The sequence below is a fragment of the Petromyzon marinus genome, chromosome 12, assembly GCF_048934315.1.
Source record: "Petromyzon marinus isolate PM22_M1 ecotype Great Lakes invasive population chromosome 12, UKy_Petmar_22M1.pri1.0, whole genome shotgun sequence".
Lineage (NCBI taxonomy): Eukaryota > Metazoa > Chordata > Hyperoartia > Petromyzontiformes > Petromyzontidae > Petromyzon > Petromyzon marinus.
Genome location: NC_133678.1, coordinates 13,008,749 through 13,030,517, shown reverse-complemented (window position 1 = coordinate 13,030,517; position 21,769 = coordinate 13,008,749). Strand labels below are relative to the sequence as shown.

Below are 21,769 nucleotides of genomic sequence, written 5' to 3'. Positions count from 1 at the left end.
GGAATCAGCCCAGAACTACACGGGAGGATCTTGTGAATGATCGCAAGGCAGCTGGGACCATAGTCACCAAGAAAACAATTGGCAACACACTACGCCGTGAAGGACTGAAATCCTGCAGCACCCGCAAGGTCCCCCTGCTCAAGAAAGCACATATCCATGCCCGTCTAAAGTTTGCCAATGAACATCTGAATGATTCAGAAGACAACTGGGTGAAAGTGTTGTGGTCAGATGAGACCAAAATGGAGCTCTTTGGCATCAACTCAACTCGCCGTGTTTGGAGGAGGAGGAATGCTGCCTATGACCCCAAGAACACTATCCCCACCGTCAAACATGGAGGTGGAAACATTATGCTTTGGGGGTGTTTTTCTGCCTCGGGGACAGGACAACTTCACCGCATCAAAGGGACGATGGACGGGGCCATGTACCGTCAAATCTTGGGTGAGAACCTCCTTCCCTCAGCCAGGGCATTGAAAATGGGTCGTGGATGGGTATTCCAGCATGACAATGACCCAAAACACACGGCCAAGGCAACAAAGGAGTGGTTCAAGAAGAAGCACATTAAGGTCCTGGAGTGGCCTAGCCAGTCTCCAGACCTTAATCCCATAGAAAATCTGTGGAGGGAGCTGAAGGTTCGAGTTGCCAAACGTCAGCCTCGAAACCTTAATGACTTGGAGAAGATCTGCAAAGAGGAGTGGGACAAAATCCCTCCTGAGATGTGTGCAAACCTGGTGGCCAACTACAAGAAACGTCTGACCTCTGTGATTGCCAACAAGGGTTTTGCCACCAAGTACTAAGTCATGTTTTGCAGAGGGGTCAAATACTTATTTCCCTCATAAAAATGCAAATCAATTTATTAAATTTTTGACATGCGTTTTTCTGGATTTTGTTGTTGTTATTCTGTCTCTCACTGTTCAAATAAACCTACCATTAAAATTATAGACTGATCATTTCTTTGTCAGTGGGCAAACGTACAAAATCAGCAGGGGATCAAATACTTTTTTTTCCTCACTGTACCTGGGCCTGCCCACCATCATGAAGGTTCTTAATGATTGTGAAAAAAAAGTCAGTAACCACGAAAGCACACATACATGTATCCGGACATCACAATCAAAGCAATCAAATGGCTTTTACTAAGATCAATTAACCTTCCTTCCGCACTTCTTTTCCATCCACTACCAATGGGGTCTGGCCCCACCAGAAGAGGCGACTGGGTAAGAGTTTATAAGAATAGATTTTACCCTTTCTGGCAAAAAAACAAGTGCTAAGATGTTAAAACACCGAACAGAAATCTTTTGGAAGGAATCATGTCTTGTATACATTAATCACACATACTTTGTGGCGAACATGCAAACAAAAAAACATGCTCTGGTAGTATATGCATTGCCTTTGAAACTGATTGGTCAACACCAGAGACAGCTTTCTTCAGAGCCTCGTCTCAAACAGTGTTAGACCAGAGGATGCCAAAAGACGAACGGCACAAAGACAATGCACTTGCAAAAGGTTTCTATTTAGTGTTTTAACATCTCAACACCTGTTTTATTGCCAGAAAGGGTAAAACCCATTCTTATATTTTGATACTGGAAAGGGAGGTCCCATCATGTGTAAGGGTTGTTGAGAGTCGTGAAGTTTGAAATTACATCCGTGAACCTCGTTTGGAAGCGACTGTGCGGTGGCCGTCCCACCGCTAATCCGCGGCCACTCAAACGGTGTGTGGTAATGAGTTTGTCAGTAAAGTCCTGCACAACTGCCCCCTCCATATGGTTGTCCCTATCCATAAGCAGATTCCTGCTTTCAATCCCGAAATCTGATTACCCAATCCCGTAATCGGATTTGTCAAAAAATCCCCCGTTGGACATGGCTGTCCCCCCCGCAGCCGCGCGCCTTTCCTCTCAATTGGGCCCAGTGGACAAAATGTGTGCCATGTGTGTTTGTGTGAGCGTGTGTGTGGGGAGCGTGGGGAGCGGTCGTGGAGTGGTTAGCGCGCTGCGCTACGAACCTAGCGACACGGGTTCGATTTCCGCTCACGGCCAACACCAGTGACGATTATCTGAACCGGTCCTGGGCCTCCCCTAGGTCGACTCAGTCTGAAATGAGTACCTGGTGCGATGTGTAAAACATAGCCACTAGGGAGACAAAGGCAGCCAGGCGTGGTATTGGCCTCCCACCCCCTCGTGTGCCATTCCGGCCTTTATAGGTACTCGCTAACAGCACTTGCCCATACAATCTGTTAAGGTTATATGGGGGGTCTTTTTCCGGCAAAAACAACCCCCTATCTCCTCGTGGTGCCAGATGGCAACGTTGTGGTGGGCAGTGCCGTGGGGGAGGACCAATTTAGATTGACCTTTCCCTTCATGGCGTTTGTAACCACCACAGCGGCCATATGGGAGCTCTAGACGGGTGCAGGGGCTGATAACCCCTTCACCTTCAATCAACTACCACTAAACTACGAGGTAAAAAAAATATTAAGATTGTGCCGGAGGCCCCGGGGGGACAGGCATCTATGACGTCTCCTGACCAACCCCCATTTGGCAGAGCTAGGAGATTGAATCCTTACCCTCGGGGCTCCTCCAGAAACAACAAAAAGCCACTACGGACAGCCACGTGGAATGTTCGAATGCTCACTGCAGAGGAGAGGCTGCCACTCCTCTGTCGGGAGCTGGACCGGTACTGCCTGGATCTGTGGTATTCAAGAGGTCCGCTGGACCGGCTCTGGCTCCTGCCACCATGAGGGGTGGATAGTTCTCTACTCGGGGCAGGAGACTGCCAAACAACAGGGAGTGGCTCTTCTTCTGAACAAAAGAATGAAGAGGGCATGGGAGCGTGGCGGTGAGGTGTGGGAAGCTGTAAGCCCAAGACTACTTTAGGCTCGCCTTCCCATCAACCAGAGGCGTGGAGTGGTGGTCGTGGTCACTTATCCCCCACTGAAGACGAACATCCGTGGAGGGATGCAGGCAAAGCCGATGAGTTAGATGCATTCTATGACCTCCTGTCAAAGGTGCTGGCTAAAGTGGCCCCTCAGGATCGAGTCATCTTGTTGGGTGACTTCAATGCCCGAGTTGGCCATGATGCTAGTACCTGGGCTGGAGTGATTGGAAGACATGGACCAGATCAGCTCAATAACGGTAGGAGGTTGCTAGATTGTTGTGTAGCCCATGGGCTTGTAATTACCAACATGCTGTTCCGGCATCGGCGCATCCACACAACATCATGGATGCATGCCGGGTCCAAGCAAGAACATCTGCTGGACTACATAGTGACGGACCAGCGGATGCGAGTGCCATGTCCTTGACACCAGGACCTACCGTGGAGCTGATCTGCCCTCTGACCATCGACAAGCCATCAGTAAGATGCGCCTGCCATTCTTCGACTCTGGTGGTGGGTGTACACCCAGGACCCCATTCAAACCTAAGGTGGCCTGGTCTCAGCTAGCTGATGAAAGTTGTAAGCGAGAATTTCATCATCGCTTACGGCTGGGGTTGGCATCGTCCCCCACTCCTCCTGATGTCGAGGGGAAATGGGCGAGGTATAGGACTGTGGCTCATGCAGCTGCAATGGCTATCCTTGATGAACACTTTGATCTGCTGAGGCTATTTAGATCTAGACAGCCACGTACAACTAGCCATGGGAAAATACAGGATCATTGAGATAAATACCCAAATTTTCAAAAGTCTGACCCTGCGACTTGTTGATCGTCATCACATACGCAGGAATTATCGGAATTTGTTGTCGTTATAGTACGAAAAGAAGAGTGACATCACTTGGAGCTAGGTGTATTCTTGGGATGAAGACGATTTCGCCTCGGTTGAAAAGGCAAACAATCTCTGTGGCTGTATTTGAAAAAACCCATAACTTCACTTTAGCACTGTTTTCAAATCACCTGAAGCTGTTAACTGACAAAATTAACTTCACCGATGGACGCTTGATAGCGAAGAGTGAAGAAAGTAGAGTGCTGATACTGTCCGAAGTAATTTAGCAAATAACAAAGACCAAAGAGAAGCCAGGTACACATGAAAAATGAGGGGTTGGGGGCGCATGTGAAGTGACGTCACGCGCGGGACACACACACAGCCTTTTTTTGCTCGTTATATTAGTTGCTGCGTTGATTTCTTTATTAGTTTTACTTTCCAAAAAAAATGGTCAAAATGAAAGCTAATTTGCATGAACAAATTTTCGTTTCCGCTCCACCTTCTTCATGCGGCGTGACGTCACCCGTTCATGATTATTAATGACGGGAGAGGGAGAGGTCCATGTGGAGGACCCCACCTGTTCATGATTATTAATGAGGGGGGGCTGGTCGACGTGGAGTGACGTCATGCGCGTTACACACAGACATTCTTGGCTCATTATATATGGAATTTGAGTGCAATACTTTGCCAAAAATTGCAACCAGCATCATCAGGCGACAGCCTAATGAGGCTGTCACCTGATGAGGCTGGTTGTAGAACGTGTAAGTTATTACACGTTCTAATTATTACACGTAAGATCTCATAGCATAAATGCCAATTTTTGAAAATAATTTACTCTACAGTCATCATTTGCTTTGTTTACCCTTGAAGGTCTCGCAGATTCTAGATACTTATTTTGAGGAGATACTGCTTGGGGATGTTAAGACATTTATTAAAAAAAAGTATTTTTGTATGCGAGAGGAAATTGTGGTGCTCAGGAAAAGCCCACACACATTTTTTGAGCTGAGAAGAACAGCAATCGCTCGCACGGGAACACGAGGTAACAATTACAGACACAGCTTACCAGGCCCACACGTTGGTAAATGGCACTCGATTGCATCGAACTGTAAATTAATGTATAGGGATCCAGCAACCCGAGTTGGATTCCCAGTCAAGGCTAACATTGGTGGTGAGTGACATCAGAAGCGGTCCTCTCCCCCCTAACCTCTACCCCGCCTGCCGTCCCGCCTCATCTTCTTCACCATCCTGGATTGACCAACGTGGTAAAGTATGGTCATCGCCCCATACATCTATTGTTTTTCTTTACCAGGTAAGGCCCACTGAGCTACGTGGCTCTTTTCTCAGAAGCGACCTGGATATCACAAATTATAGCTCAATGAAGGAGCTTATCCCGTGGAAATTTGTATCAGCCAAACACTCTAAATGGATGTTTCTAAATGTGGAGGGAAAAACCGTGGGACCCGGAGAAAAATCCACGCGACCACGGGCAGAAAATACAAACTCCAAATGTACAGCAGGCGTCAGGGTCGAGATCGAACCCACGACATGGAGAGGCCTTGATATAACAGTGGATTGAGAATAGCTGAAATGTTTTTTTTTATATATGTGTAGTGACATAAATGGAGTCACGATGGCGTTTAGCGCAAGCTACGGTCACAAGAGTGGAGCTGTGTGTCTTTGGCCTCTCTCGGGCACCAGAGTGGGTATGCCATGGAAGCAGGCCTGAGGGGGCATAGTCCTCGTGACAATGAGAGAGAGGTCGAGTGAGGACATGACAGTCTGGGTGACCCCGAGAGGGTACGTGACCGGACAAGGTGGCAAGGGGGGCCCAAAAGGAGGGGAGGCGGACACATGATGTAGGGGCCAGAGTCTTCGGGAAGGATCTGGAAAGGGGCATGGCCAAGGGCAGAGCCCGGCGATGCCGCGGCCCATAAAGGCCAAGTCCCGAGCCCCGATTAGGGCTGTTCTCTCGAATCAACCCTCGGTGCTACGTCTCTTCGATCTTCGGTCTTCGCTCAGCATCGTGGGTCAGTCAGAATGTTACCCCTTTGGGGTCTAGTTAACTTGTGTACGTTTAAGTAGTAGCTCTGTTGGGGCCGTGTAATAAACATGTTGCCTCCAAGTTCAAGTGTGTTCCTCCGTGAAGAACACTACAACCGGAGTCAGAAGTGAAACGTAATAGTAAGGTGATAGCCTAGCATAAAATAATGTTAACTAGGTGGAAGCAACTCACCAAGTCGTCTTTAGACGAGGAGGAGGACTAAGGGATGATTCCACAGACAGCCCCGAGAGCTGCAGCCCCGGAGAAGGAGCATGAAGATCTTCTGTTGGTGCAGCAGGAAAAAAGCCCGGTACTCGCCGCGCCGTCGCCGCCGGAGGGAGAGCACTGATCACGAAACGTGTGCATCGACAATCTTCTGGCCGCCGTGGCAGCTCTGGCCGCTGCTTTAAAGTGGGAATAAAATGTCGAGGCACCAGAGCAGCGGCAAGACGTCTCCACCGCTGCTGGTTACCACACGTGGGAAAACAGAGAGGCGCGGCCCACGCAAGCGGCCGCCATTTTGCCAGACAGGCGGGACGGGATTTCTGCCAAAACAGACCTCCCGCCAAAAGCGCTGAAGCTTCAAGACTGCGCTCTGAAGAAGAGGCTTCACTTCATTAGGGAATTTGCAGCTGCGGGTGGCGACTGGGAGGCGTTTCAACGACGCTTCGCCGCCTGCGATCTCGCGGGGTGGATGGAGGTGGAGGCACTGTGGGCGCTTCCCACAGCACTCGACGACGACGCCTTGGCACCATTAGATGCCATCCCGTCCGAAGACAAATCGACGCTGCCTCAAGCCCTCGCACAGATGGTGGCAATTTTTGCACCGCCGTCCAACAAGTGCGAGAAGTTCACCACGCGAAGGCGGGGGGAGTCCAAGACGCCCCTCGCCTTCCACAGTGCGCTCATGGCGCTGGCGAAGTCTGCATACCCCGGGATCGACCATGTCAGAAGGGATTCGCTGGTTCTCGAAAAAATGTTGCTGCGAGACCATGCCAGCCACGGAAGAGGACGACTTGTCCTCATTCAAAGTCGCACGGTGCCTCCAGGCACATTTCAAGATCGAGCAACGTGCGACCGTGGTCGCATGTACCGGACCTTCCGAGGGCGAAGGTGCACCCGAAGACGCGGAGCCTCTGCAAGCCTGCGCTACACTGGATGGTGCAAAGTGGAAGATGGGCGATGCGAGACGACAAGGTGGCCAAGACCGGTTGAAGGAGACCTTCCCTCGCCAAAGGGACGACCCGGCCATCTGCTTCAGGTACGACCTGCCGGGACACGTCTCAATGGGATGCCGTGCTCGACGAGGGAGACCCTTCACGACGCCGCCATCCTACGCTCGACCGTCCTTCACTCCGCTGGGTCCTCAGGTGAGTCGTGGAGCACCACACGCACAGCCCTTGCAGCCAACTCAGGCATCGTGTTCGGAGTCGCGGGTCGTTGATTCTCGGCAGGTTGCGCTACGTGAAGGTCGGGTTGTTGCGGGCGATGGATGGCCACGGTGTTCCGATCAGTTGTCGGCATTGGGCCACCATGTTGTTGCTGCTGCGGCATCGTCAGCCGTGATCGGAACCATTCAGGGCGTAGAGGTGCGGGTGCTCATTGATACCGGAGCATCCACCACCATCATTTCAGACATGATTTTTAAATGTTTGCCACTAAATTCGCGCACCATTTGGGCCATTGACATCCCCTGTTTTGCCACTAATGGACAATCCTTAGGGATTATTGGCCAGATATCGGCGACGGTTTTTATAGGCGACATTCGGTTAACAGGACCAGATACTTGTTTCAAAGTCCCTGGCTGTACCCTGCCTGTTAGGGACAGATTTTCTAGGGAAAATGCCGCTGAAGATCCTTGTGGATCAAGGCTGCATTGAGTTACCATCAGGCCGCCGAATGGCGTTTTTGTCCTCTCCTACTCAGTTCCGCACGGCTAACGCCGTGGTCCAAGTGCTGGCCAAACAAACTGTTAAAATCCCCCCCGGTGCACAAATACTCCTCCCCTTACATCTGCGGAAACAACTCGACCAGGAAACGACCGCGGGAGGGATGCTGGTAGTCCCTTCCAACAAGGTGGTTCGAGGTCCAACTTTAGTGTATGCGCAGACTTTATCCAGGTTTTGAACGTTGGTTCAGAGACGTCCGTCATACAAGCGGGTACTGTTTTGGCTCACGCGTCGGCCGCATGTTGCGAGGGGGAAAACGGCGGGACTGTGGGAGTTGCTGGGGCTATGGGGCAGGGTCAAAATTGTGACGAGTCGTGGATTGACGCACTCTGCTCCGAGAGCCCAGATTTATCCGAGGCCCAGAGGCTCGAGTTGCGTGCACTTTTGAAGGAAATTTCTGACGTTTTTAGTAAAGTTAAATACGATATTGGCTGCATGCTGCTGTTACGTCACCACATTCATACGGGGAACACCGCCCCCATTCGCCAAAACCCATACAGATTAAGTCCCACGGAGAAAGACCACGTGTCACACGGTCGACGAGATGTTGGCCGTTGACATCATGCTTGTTAAAAAGCAGGATGGGAGTCTGAGGTTTTGCGTCGATTTCCACAAACTCAACAAAGTTTCCGTGGCTGACGCGTACCCGCTCCCACGGATGGATGACTCTTTGGACGCTTTGTCAGGGACATGTTTCTTCTCCACACGTTCCAGAGGCTCATGGAGTTGGTGTTGGCAGGGCTCCAATGGGACGCTTGTCCGATTTACCTTGACGACATGTTTTCGGCCGTACATTCGAGGACCATCTGCAGAGGTTGTGTGCGTTTTTTCTTAAAATGCGGACTGCGGAACTCAAATTTAAGCCGCAGAAATGTAATTGGCTACAAAGGTCTGTCCGGTACCTAGGGCACATTGTCAGCGAATCCGGGATATCGAAGGAACCGGATAAAACTGCGTGCGTGCGCACATGGCCAACCCCCAAGTCGGTGGGTGAAGTGCGTAGTTTTGTCAGGTTTGCCTCCTATTATCGACGTTTTGTTCCAGGGTTCGCCACAATCACAAAGCCCCTCCATGTCCTCGTGGCTAAGGGACAAAAATTTCGATGGGTGTAGGAGGAGGAGGCTGCGTTTGCCGCACTGCGAGATGGCCTGGTCAACGCACCTCCCCTCCGGTACCCTGATTTTTCTTTGCCCTTCATTCTGGATACCGATGCCAGTAACATTGGGATTGGCGCCCTGTTATCGTCCGTACCTCTATGGGATTATGTTTTTGAGGTATGCTCGGATCATGCGGCTCTCCACTATGTACTATGAGTCAAACAGCCATCCGGCCAGCTCTCTAGAACTCCTTCAGGACTACTCGTTTGTGGGGGCGACTCCAGGCGGAGGATGTCTCCTTATTTAAAATAAGAACTTCGAGGAGGGTGGGGGCCAACGGGCATTGTCTACGGTGATCCTTAGAGGGTGTCTATTGATGAGGTGGGACGGGGAATTGCGGAAATATAACATCGTTGTGCCCACGGTTTTGCGGGGCAAAGTAATATGGGCGACGCATGAGTGAGTGATGCATCTTGGTGTCCGACTTAACTTCTTCTGAATGGCAGGAAACGTCCATAATGTTTTAAAAGGATGTATGGAATGCGCTCGTCATAAACTTTCACTAAAAATGGCTTGTCCCCCTCTAAAATCGGTCAGCGTGTCCCGTGTGAACGAGCTCGTCATGCTCCAGTTGCTCGGCCCGTTTCCTACCACCCTGCAGGGTAATAAATATTTGTTGGTAGGTGTCGAGTATCTATCTCGGTGGCCAATGGCCTGGCCGTTGCCGCCAGCCTCCGCCTTGGACCGAAGCGCAGGCTTAAATGGGCTCCACATCTCCGGGTGTATCACGCGTCTCAAGATGTGCGGTACACGCCACCAACCCCGTATGCTGTTTCAAAAGCAGGTGTGCCTGGTTGCACCTTAAAACTTTGAGGGAAGATAAATCATCCTCCTCCGTGGCTGGCAGGACGATATTCAGATCCTTTTTCAGCATCAGCAACCTTTCGAGGACCAGCGAGTCGACTCCAGCATGGTCCATCTTTGGGAAGGCAGCCTTTGCCAATGCCAACAGCGTGCTGCGGAAGGCGAGGGGCGTCTCGGCCTCCCCCCTCCTCCGTGCAGTGAACTTGTGGTGAACATTTGATGGTGGGCCATAAAATGCCGTAATTTGGGCAAAGGCCTGCGGAAACGTGGCCCTCTCTGTCGGCGGAATGGCGCAGAACGCCGCTAAAGCGTCGTCAAGAGTGGCGGGTAGCGATCTCAGTGCCTTTGCCTCCGTCCATCCTGCCAAATCACAATTAATCTGGAAGCAATGCTTGAAGGCCACCCAGTCGCCTCCTGCGGCCGTGAATTCCTTTACAAATGGTAGATGTCACCTGAGGAATGGGATCTCGACAGGCGAACTTAACGGGCTTTCAGATTTGGCGGGCTCTCTGTCCCGCTCAATGAACAAAATGTCGGCCACGTGCGCGGACTGCGCAATGGAGCTTTCCCGCTGGCGAGAAGCAGCGACGGAGGACTCGGCTCCGCGCAGCTCCGGTGCTCTCTCTTCCATCGCCGGCTCCTCACGGTCAAGTTCAGTGACCATCACGGTCACGGCTTCGAGAAGTTCAGCGAGGCGGGCGCAGAACGATCGGCGCCCTCTCCCTGCCGGCGGCGAGCCGTCGCTATGATGGTCATCGCGCTGCTCCACCGGCAGCGCCTCACTTCCTTTTTCCGGGGTCGCCATCCCCGGGGTTGTCTGGGGAATAATACCCTCTTCGTCTTCGTCGTCCGACAACGTCCTGGTAGGTTGTCTGCGTCGCGTAAGCATCACCTAACTCGGCCTATCTCACTAAAAAACTTTGGCCACTTCTGACGCCAGTTGTAGTGGGTTCAACTGATTCGCACTCTTAGACTTGGAGGCAGCGCATTTTTATTCAGTTCCAACACAACGGGGTAACTTCCCTGGGTGTTATGAAGAACTTTGTCAAAACCATGGACAAAACACAAGCAGCTTTCAAGTACCTCCGTGGAAAATGTCCAAAGTTAAGTGAAACTAAGATAAAGGAAGGTGTCTTTGTTGGTCCTCAGATTCGTGAACTTTTTCGAGATTATGCATTTGACAGTGCACTGTGTGCCAAGGAAAAGACGGCATGGAAAGCCTTCCAGTTAGTGGCAACACAATTTCTCCGAAACAACAAGGCAGACAACTACAGGGTGCTGGTGGAAAACCTCCTCAAGGCATACAAAAGCCTTGGTTGCAACATGTGAATCGATTGACGGTAGCCCGTGTCACCGCAAAATATTGGTGGGCCGGGCAGAGTTTAAGGTTTTTTTTCTGGGAGCATCGCTGGTACTACCCTGTCCTGCCGGAGGGCGATGCTGGGAGCGATGATGACCACGATGTCGATCCCGCCAGCACGACCATGACCGCCGGTCGTACCAAGAGAGCGCCTGGTGCGCCATTGCCTCCAAGTGGTCTCGCTCCCAAAGACAAGGAGGGTGGCCGCCCCCGTAAGAAGCAAAACGTGCTGGGGAATGACCAGACCAGCATCCTGATGTACTTTCAAAACAATAAAGAGCCGTTGCCACGCACAAATCCCCAGCAGCCCTCATTTTTTATGGGTGTTTTGCGTTTGTTTTTTTATTTCCATATTTGGCGTGCATATCGGGCTCAGTGACATCTCCCGTCTTCATAGGCCTTCTGGTTTCGGAGTTATGGAAGTTGTGGCACCACTGGGTCGCGATGGTGACCCGGGTCACCGCCAATCGATTCATGTCACTAAAGATACATTTTTTGCACTCTCATCTAGATTATTTCCCACCGAACTGCGGAGCAGTGAGCGACGAGCATGGCGAGCGATTTCACCTGGACATTGCAACAATGGAGAAACGCTATCAGGGCAAATGGAGTCCGTCAGCAGACTATTGCTGGACAGTGACAAGAGATGGTCCATTTATTGAATACAAGAGACAAGTCAAGAAGCCGCGAGTAGACACTGAATAAGGACTAAACTACGTACTTATACATGTTGATTTAAAGCTTTCGTGACTGCAGTAAGTCATATTCGTAGGTCTTTCGGTAAACAAAAATAATAAAATATATGTATATTATTTTATTATTTTATTGTTTCCCTTCAACGTGACTTTACCGAAAAAGCTAAGAATACGTACTTATATACACATAATAGTTTTTGTCTTTTGATTCATAATACATTCTATCTATATAACCTTTTGCTGATTTTTAAATGCTACATGAACAGGACAGGTGACATGTTGTCATGTAAAGCAACCATAAACACATAAAAAGACCTAGGTTTACAATGTATGAGTAAAACTCTATCTACACAATATACAAAGACGTAAAATGTTAAAACTTAAATATCTTGGGAACAGTAGCCAATCAGTTGTTTTAATTGCCATATATGAATTAAGCATGTAAAAATGCATAATAAACAGCACATTTCATCTCTGAAGCAGATGACGTCTAAAACATTGTAGACCAGTGTAATCGGTGACGCTTCGCTACTTAGTGCACAAAGACGTTGTCTATTTCACGCATTTTCCTTTGAGGGCAGCGTCAACGATGAATGTGTTCAGTTTTAAAAATAGATTAAACGTCCGGTAGCATTTCTGTTCGAGACAATTTATGCACAAGTTGGTCATTTACATAAAACAAAACATCATAAGCCATTCATACAAAAAACTGATTGTTTTTAATGGCATGGTACCTTATTCCATTAGAGTCCACCTTGTAGAGAATGTGCTAGAAAGTGGATCACGAGCCACGAAAGACCACTCTGACATCTTTCCACGGTCAAATATCCAGAGGGGGGAAACGGATTCCTTACCTTGACTAGGCAACGAGTAACATTTTATGCTTCATGACGACGACAACGTCGAGAGAGAGAGACAGAAGGTCGAGCCTGAGCAGAGGGAGAAGCGCTCACGTCAGGTGACGTCGGTACGTCCCATGGCACAGCAACGCCGTGTGGCCTTGAGACCGCGAGCAGCCCTCTCTCTCTCGCGCGCGTGACACGGACGGTGATCCAATTTGGATTAGCGTGGCTCTTCGAGCTCGCACACCCCCAAGCACCACAGCAGCTGGCAACGCTGTGAGCGGCCAGCAACAACAATAACACAGCCAGCACCCAGCAACAATGAGAACACCGCCAGCACCCAGGGCGACCAAAAGTTAGCGCACCCAGTAGTACCACAACAGCTGGCAACACCAGTAACCAGCAGTACGAACAGCTCGCACCACCAAAAGTTAGCGCACCCAGCAGTACCACAACAGCTGGCAACACCAGCAACCAGCACTACCAACAGCTCGCACCACCAAAAGTCAGCGCACCCAGTAGTACCACAACAGCTGGCAACACCAGCAACCAGCAGTACCAACAGCTCGCACCACCAAAAGTTAGCGCACCCGACCGCCACAACAGCTGACAACACCAGCACCCAGCAACAATAAAACAACCAACACAAACGACGACCAGCATTACCGGCAGCAAGCCACGACAACAAACATCCCCCCCCCCCCCCCATTTAACTTGATTTTGCCCTTTATTTCACAAAATTCCAGCTCTAAGAACGAAAAATATCAGTTTGAAACACACTGCGCCCAATTTGTGTGGACCAGATGTCATTTGAAAAATAAAAAAAATCTCAAAGGTAGCTCCGTGAAATCCGCTTCTGCGGACCGTTCTCTAACAAGGAGGTGCGGCACTGCTCTTCCAGAGATCTGAACGGATTGTTTGCCTCGCGGAGGACGCGACCATGGGAGGCGCAATCGGGGTCAAGCCAGAGAAACAGATTCGATTCTTCGTCACATTTTTTTCCAAAATATTTATTTCATATTTACATGCTTTTTTGTTGTATCCTCAAATCTTGTAATTAAAATTTCACCCACTTCCCAATGCAAACTTGGTATGCTTATGTCATACTGATGGCAATACTATATTCTATCATAAAAAATAAAAACAATATTTTTTTAACATTTTTAATGTTATGTTTAGGCTTGGGTCTAATTGTCCATGCTCAACTCACGTTGGCTGTAAACCACCACGGCCCCTTACGTTATGGCAAGCTTCGGGGTCACTTCCTGGAGTCGTGGAGTTCTTCCATTACGAGTACGGTACATTTAATTAAAGCGTGTTTGAATTTTTTTTTAATATTACTTATTTTACTACACTCTCCCTGTTTTAGTGACTCCTTCATGTCATGACGCGAGTGTTGAGTAATAATATCCAGGGTACAGTGCACGAAGGTTTGCGGGATGGGTAGCCGCTCCGTTATTTGCGGACCGTGTTGCTTTGCTCATTTGTTTTAGTATTTACTTACCGGCCTTTCACCAGGAACACCAAAGGCACAAGCCTCAAGCCTGACAGATCAGCCAGGGGCATGAAGCAGGTGCGACACTCGCTGCCTCCTGATGCAACACGATTCTACGGCAACACTCCTCCCATCCGCAGGTGCAAGAGTCGCGCACCCTACTATCCGTCACACACCCTACTATCCGTCATGCACCCTACTATCCGTCACACACCCTACTATCCGTCACGCACCCTACTATCCGTCACGCACCCTGCTATCCATCACACACCCTACTATCCGTCATGTACCCTGCTATCCGTCACGCACCCTACTATCCGTCACGCACCCTGCTATCCGTCATGCACCCTACTATCCGTCACGCACCCTACTATCCGTCACGCACCCTACTATCCGTCACGCACCCTACTATCCGTCACGCACCTTTCTATCCGTCACGCACCATACTATCCGTCACGCACCCTGCTATCCGTCACGCACCCTACTATCCGTCACACACCCTACTATCCGTCACGCACCCTACTATCCATCACGCACCCTACTATCCGTCACGCACCCTACTATCCGTCACGCACCCTACTATCCGTCACGCACTCTACTATCCGTCACGCACCCTGCTATCCGTCACGCACCCTACTATCCGTCACGCACCCTGCTATCCGTCACGCACCCTACTATCCGTCACGCACCCTACTATCCGTCACGCACCCTACTATCCGTCATGTACCCTACTATCCGTTACGCACCCTGCTATCCGTCACGCACCCTACTATCCGTCACGCACCCTACTATCCGTCATGCACCCTACTATCTGTCACGTTATCTGAACATCGACGCCCACTTGTCCGCGACGGGGGAAAGACGAAAAAAATATTAAGATAATTTGGGAATAATAGGATAAATTTGTAGGATAACTCCTGTTGTCGGTGAAAATAATTTGCGGATAAAAGGAAGCTGTTCCGCGGCGAGAGATGGGGCAGAACTGCAGATAATGGGAAGAATAAAACTCATGGGTATTGGCGTCACAGAGAAGAGGAGTTCCACTATACATGTTTAACGGAGCTTTTAAGATTTATGATAATGGTGCCGTAATTGTCTTGAACATATGTATCGTCATCTGGAACAAGAAAATCCTGAAAGCGGAAAACATTTACAAACACTGCCTGAACTCCGGTCATCCTCCCACAGGCTTTTGGCTGGCTATCTAACAAAGATGGTCACTGCATCACATGCTTCCAGACGCACTTCTGCTGCCATCTGGAACGCTCTTCCTTCCGACATTGGGAAGCTACTGGAACTGTGGATTTTTAAATCTGGATTAAAAAAAACTAATTTCTTTAGAACTACTTTATCTGTTTAGTTTGTTATTGTTCCCCCACACCTCCGATGAGCACGATTGGCTATGCACGGTACGTAGACAAACAATTCACGTGGCACATTCGGGTAGCTGCTGCTGCTGCCACGTCCTTCGCCAGTGCATGTCCAATGGTTTAATTTTATGACACAAACATTTCAATCCAACAAATGACTTTCCAGCTGCACTTTCAATGTCGGCAAACTGTGGCAGGCAATCGCAGTGAGCATGCGTTTCCGCAGCTTTGGACCCAAATGAGCGAAACGGTGCAAACTCGGATTGGGATCGCCAACAGTAATTATTTGTCCATGTGAAGATATTGGTCCCACTCGCGGAACGATATTACACACATGCGATTCCATGCATGTATTGGGCCTGATAATTAATTTTCAAAGACAACTTAGGAATGTAATTTTTTAAAATTGTTTCCCAGGTAAATCCCACTGAGCTATGAGCTCTTTTCTCAGAGGCGACCTGGCCACACATGATAGCTCAACAAAGCGACTGATTAGATGAGGGAATTCATCGTGACCAAATATTCTAAACACGCGTTGATGAACGTGGAGGGCAAAACCGGAGGACCTGGAGAAATGCCCACGTGACGACTGGGAAATAGAACTCCAAATATACAACAGGCATCATCAGCATCAGGATAGAACCCACTACCTCCTGCATACAAGGTGAGGGAGATAACATCTCCTCTCTACCACGGCTACATGCCTATCCAGCAACATAGCGTATTTGGCATGGGCCCTGGTGTAATGATTGAAATGGGTCCCTCCTCTGTCCAATTCTTCCCATAGTTGATAGCCTGGAACCTGGGTCCCTCCTTCCCATGAACCCCAGTGCAGGTGCACCACCTGCACACTCAATCACAAACACCACTTCGCACTCGATAGCCTATCACCTACCCACCCGACCACATAGCCACCTATGCCCCTACTTCCCTATCTATCCACCTACCCGTTCAGCTCAGCCATTATGCCCCCACCAAGGCACGAGCTGTGATATCCGTTCCGTACCTGATCGTGGAACCACAGCACTGCAATCAAACCTCTAACCCCATTACCCTGATTGGGTGCCGGATTGTGCGGGGGACGAGATAGGGATCCAAAGATAGCCTCTTTTCCACAGCCCACATTAGGCGCATTGCACTGTGGGTAATCTGGATGAGCAGTCCTCAGATGGGATTAACCGCCGGAGCAAAAAATACACCGCGGTGTCCTGAACCGTTTCACTGACCAATGCCGCACGACGTTGCTCCGCACGCAACGGCGGCCCGGTGGCGATGGCTGACTTGGTGATGCGTGACGGCCACTGGGCACTAGCCGCAGCTTCCGCCGGCACGGTTGCTGGAGATTCCGCGTCTCTCCTTTTTTCTAGCCGGCCCACGGCAATACGGCGGCAATGCTGGGGGCCCACTGGCGTCTGACCAATGGACGAGTGAGTTGCCACGTAAAGCTGCGTTGCGTCATGCCAGGGTACACATGTCAACAGAGACAAAATAAACAAGTGCATACCGGTACTGTACTGCAAAACTACTCGCCACCACATTAAAAGTACATGTACAGCCCCTCTTGTCAACCCACTGCTGGATGAGGGCCTGTTCGCGCTCTGCGGGATGTGAAGGTGGGGAGCATAGTAGACATGGAAGTATATACATATATCTATCTACAACAATGCATTTTGTTGTACTGCTATCTAATATATATTTACGCGATATTACCCAAAAAAACTATCATGGATATTGGTTGAGATAGCCTACATGTTAAACTGCCCGCTAATGCCCACCACGTGGCTCCTCATCCCCTATGCCAACCTGTTTGTATACGTGAGGGTCACTTGTCATGCACGCAAGCAACCCTGCTGAGTGTTTCCCAGATCTGATAAGGTCTCGAGCAATTTGGGTGCTTCTGCAAAAGGTGTTGGACCGGTTGAAGTTTAGCTCAAGGATGCTCGGAATTCCATATACAGTGTAGCAGGATAGGATAAGCAAGGTGGAATAAATAACGTGGCAGGAGAGTGTTGTAGGTGTCATCCACGAGAGAAGGTTCCAGTGGGTGGGACGCGTGCGCAGGATGGAGGAGGGCATGTAACTGAGACGGGGCATCAGAGTGCTAATGAGGGTCAAGCAGAGGAAGTTGAAGGTCAAATGTCAACTTTACAAGAGCTAGGTGACTCAGCAGGAGGCACGAAGTGACGGTGGCATGCGGTGGCATCAGTGGAATTGTTTGAGAGAACTCCTAACCTTGACGACGGACGACAACAAGCAGGAGGTTTGGACGTCCGTACGGAAATTGCGTTACCACCATCGTCGACAACAAACGCCGGATTGAAGCACTCTCAGGCTGCGTCAACGGCAGCCCCCGAAAACGCACGCGCCGTGGTGCCGGACTGCCTTATGTGTTTAGTTTATTGGCCTTGCCCCCCCCCCCACACACCTTCCAATTAGCACGGTTGGCTACGTGCGGGTGTGCGAAAGACGGTCTCGTCTGATTACCCCCACCGTGGGCCCAATTCGTATTTGATTTACTCCCGGCTGGGTCAACACGTGACGTCACTGCTTGCGCTGCTTCGCTCTCGTGGGCGGCGGCGAGAGGCAACGCCACCGCCGCTTTGTTTGTCCTGCCCCACGCGGCGGGAAAAGCTCGGCGTGCCAACTCAAAGCGCGTTGTGGAGCGCCGTCTAAAGAGGAGCCGAGCGCATGCCACGGCCGCAGCCGCTCGTGCAAGGCAGCGGCCACTGCCAGGGATGAACTCATTAACTCAGGGTTCTTCACGAATTCTCAGAGGGGGCGGCCACTTTTGCCGAAAAGACATCATCAATGTGATGAGGGAAGCCAAACATTTGAAACCATTGGTGGTTTTGACAGCACAATGATGATGAGGTGATGGGGGGGATTTCACTATTTGCGTATTGTTGGGGAGGGGGCACACGTCAGGGGCCGCACTAAAGGCCACCAGGGGCCGCTAGTGGCCTGCGGGGCCTTGCAATGAAGGACACTGGATTAACTTCAGTCGGGTTTGCAATTGCGTCATTCAGCTGAAGAAACAACTACAAAGAAACTGGGATTGGCCAAACTTCCCAATGCTGAAAAATGCAAGTGAATTACTCAGTTGGGATTACGTATTGTGACATCGCTCACTGCTGCAAAACAACTATGGCAGGGCCCTCCTGAAAGAGGGCTTGAGACCCGGTGAGGCTTTCCTCGTTAAAAAAGACACGCAAAATAATTGGAGAAGCGGGCCTGCCCCCCCTCTCTCTACCCATTGCTTTTCTACAACCGGTTTAGTTCACGTCAACGGTTCGAACACGCGACGCAATGTAACGGGCCCGCGCATTGCCTCAATACAATATATATATTTTTAAACGTAACACACAGATTCACCTCTAATACTGGACCGTTACGTGTCTTATTGGAATTAATACCATACATTGAAAATGCGGATGAATAAAACGTGGACAAAAAACACGCAAAAACATCCGTAAAAAATAAATGTGAAGCGCCGTCAATTATATTGCACAAATCAATGATATTGCACAATGAATTACAATTACTGTGTAATTGCAATTTAAGCTAACAATGCTGCTGTGTTTGTAATTAAAATAGGGCCCAGGTCTGACTCCAGTGCACCTCTCGCTATGACTTGGCTAAGAGTCGTGGTGTGCCACCTTTCAGTCGAGATAGCAACCTGGAAAATATTCAGTGACAAATTAAGCCCTGGCCACACAGGTGGATGGGGGACCTCAGATTTGGACAATAATAATCACCACTCCGCCAAATCCTCGGAACACCGGGACACAAACCGTGTGGACTTGAGGCAGGACGCGTGTTTCTGTGCTGCACTGCAGTGGACAGGATTGTAGCAGACTGAGCTGAATGGCAACACAAATATTAAACACAATGATTATGAAGATAACATTGTCACGTATTTAATGCATGAATGCCTCCGCTGACTGTTGAGATTCTGATTCAGGAAGTGTTGTTACTCATTTAATTGCTTGGTGGAGAAACAAACGATTGTATGAACCATCCTCTTACCATCTCGGAGTTTGCTGGGTTTGGGAGTTTGGGAGCTTCACTGAGTCTCAAGAGGCTTCAGATTCGGTGAGTTTTCAAGGACTGACCATTAGAACCAAATTTTTAATAAAAAGCCGTCATTACAATAGTTTTAGAAAAGTAAATATTTCCCAAGCCACGTGACCAGTTTTGCTGATCATGTGACCACAGCTTAGAATCACGCGTTTAGATTATTTGGCTGCGATAAATTTCCACGCGATAAGCCACTTAGTTGAGCTGTTGTTTGTGGCCAGGTCGCTTCTGGAAAATAAATAATAGCGCCGTGGCCCTTACCTGGTAAAATAAAAATAGTAAAATTTTGGTATATTTACGTATTTTTATTGACGTTCTTACCTTTCCTATACTTTGCACTCCTATCCTTTTTTTAATTATTATTTGTTCTTGTAACTCTTTGACCCACCCCTACTGGACATCTATTAAAAAAAGAGCTTCATAACTCATCAGATATTTCCAGACTAAATAAAGAGTTCTGATTCTGGGAGAGCGCAGGCATTTACACAGGTGCTACCCCATCACCCTGCGTCTTCCAGGAAACTCGAGTGGTCACCATTCTGTTCACACACACCCCTTCCCTATCGGATCAACAACTCCACTCGCCGACTTCCAATGTCCTGCTGCCTGACATCTTCCGTTGTCAAGGGACGCCTCGTGCACGCCTGCACGCCGTTCTGAAGCTGCGCGTCTGAGGCTGACGCGTGCTGCCCCGTTCGCAATGGGCGACGCGTGGGCCAAAAGTAATGCTTAAAGAAATACCCCCTAGAGTCTTGTCTGCGAGATGTAATTGTAGATTACATCCACAAATCACATCTTTGGCGTTAAGGCCTTTTCCACCGCCAGTCACTCACAATATCACACGAGATGTTACATTCTGTAAATACACGTGTTATCCTCCATCAGGGGACGTTTACAAATTTCACAAATGTAATATATTTAGTGGGAAAGGACGTAACCTGCTTATCCGAGTGGGCAGCATTGCGTTCATAACTGACGTGCACAAGAAACGTCGATAAATCAGCAGTAACACAGCGGCATATACCTTTAATGGGTTACACCTTGCCGCCATTGACCTACAACCAGCGGGAAGATTCCGACAATTCGAGAGGTTTCCGCAACAGTAAATAAACTTCCTACTCGCCACCGTCCACTGCTGAGCAGCATTGCAAGAGTGAAGCCAAAAACGTCGCAGGAGGCAGCCGTGACACGGCGAACTTCGCGAGCACCGGTCCCGCAGCTCGTCTCGCCAGGCTATTCGCCTACGTACCTCACGCAAGAACGTCAAATAATCCCCGGGCATCAATCGACAGCGGCCGCGGCTTGCTGGCCTCCACGCAAGCGGCCCAACAGCGTCCACAGTCCAACCTCTCAGATCTCGCCAACGTCCCCGGTGGGACACCTCGCCCGTGCTCCCGGCTCCACCTGGACTCAGAACGACACCGGCAACGCGTCTGCTGTCCCCGACGCTAGGTGGTGCATATTGTCCCCCTGCTCCTGCCCCGGCCGAATCGGACCCCGCGTGTTGTGCGAGAGCGGTCGTTTTGAAACTCTGAAGCGAACCGGCCCCCCCGTTTTTTGGGAAGCGCTTCTTGCGGTGTTTTTTTGTGTTCTGGGCTGGCGCCGCGGATGGGCCCTGTGGAGGCGGATAGCGACCGTTGCTAGGCCGGCAAATATCTGTTTGGGTCTAACTCCAAACAAGTCGCCGAGATACGCGCGAGGCAGACCCCCCCCCCCCCCACCTTTGCTCCCACTCAACCCTCTCCAGCTCGCCGCCGCGGGGGCCCAAGCACCCAGCCCAGCACTGCAAACATTCGGACGCCCTAGACAAACAGGGCCAGCAACCCAGCAGCACCATCCCCCCCCCCCCCACTAAATCCCCCACCCCACGCTGGGCGCCCTCACCTTGCAAACTGTCTCCTTACAGGATTTGGCTGTAAAACAACAACCACCGCGTGCCCCCCTCGCAAGGGTCCCAACTTGCACGCCGCTCTGAATTGAAGTGTTTTCGCATTTTCGGTTCACAGCCGAAGCGGGGCCGCTTCAATGCAATCGTCCAGCTGTTGGTTTCAAAGCGAGGTTTTGTTTGGGGAATTTCACGCCCCACATCTCCCTTCTCCCCCCGCCACCTTCCTCTTAGGGCACAGCGGTCAAAATATGCCGGCGGCGAGGGGGTGGGCCCACAGTTGGACGTGCGTGGCCAAAGGCGCCCGAGCGTTGCTGAGGCGCCGCTCGTTTTGGCGACGCTGGAGACCGAGCTTTCTGAACCCCGTGCAGAGAAGCCCGCCCCCGTCGGCCGTTTGGCAACGGAGCT

At 50.2% G+C, this 21,769-nt stretch overlaps 1 protein-coding gene across 1 annotated transcript in view; it reads right to left on the bottom strand.

Annotated features, from left to right (window-relative positions):
• Positions 1–21,200, bottom strand: part of LOC116941771 (lipoxygenase homology domain-containing protein 1-like) — a 109,763-nt gene extending 88,563 nt beyond the window's left edge. The window contains exon 1 of the mRNA XM_076066704.1: positions 20,726–21,200. The gene's annotated coding sequence lies outside the window, so the exon portion shown is untranslated. The remainder of the gene's footprint in view (positions 1–20,725) is intronic.
• Positions 21,201–21,769: the final 569 nt, after the last annotated feature.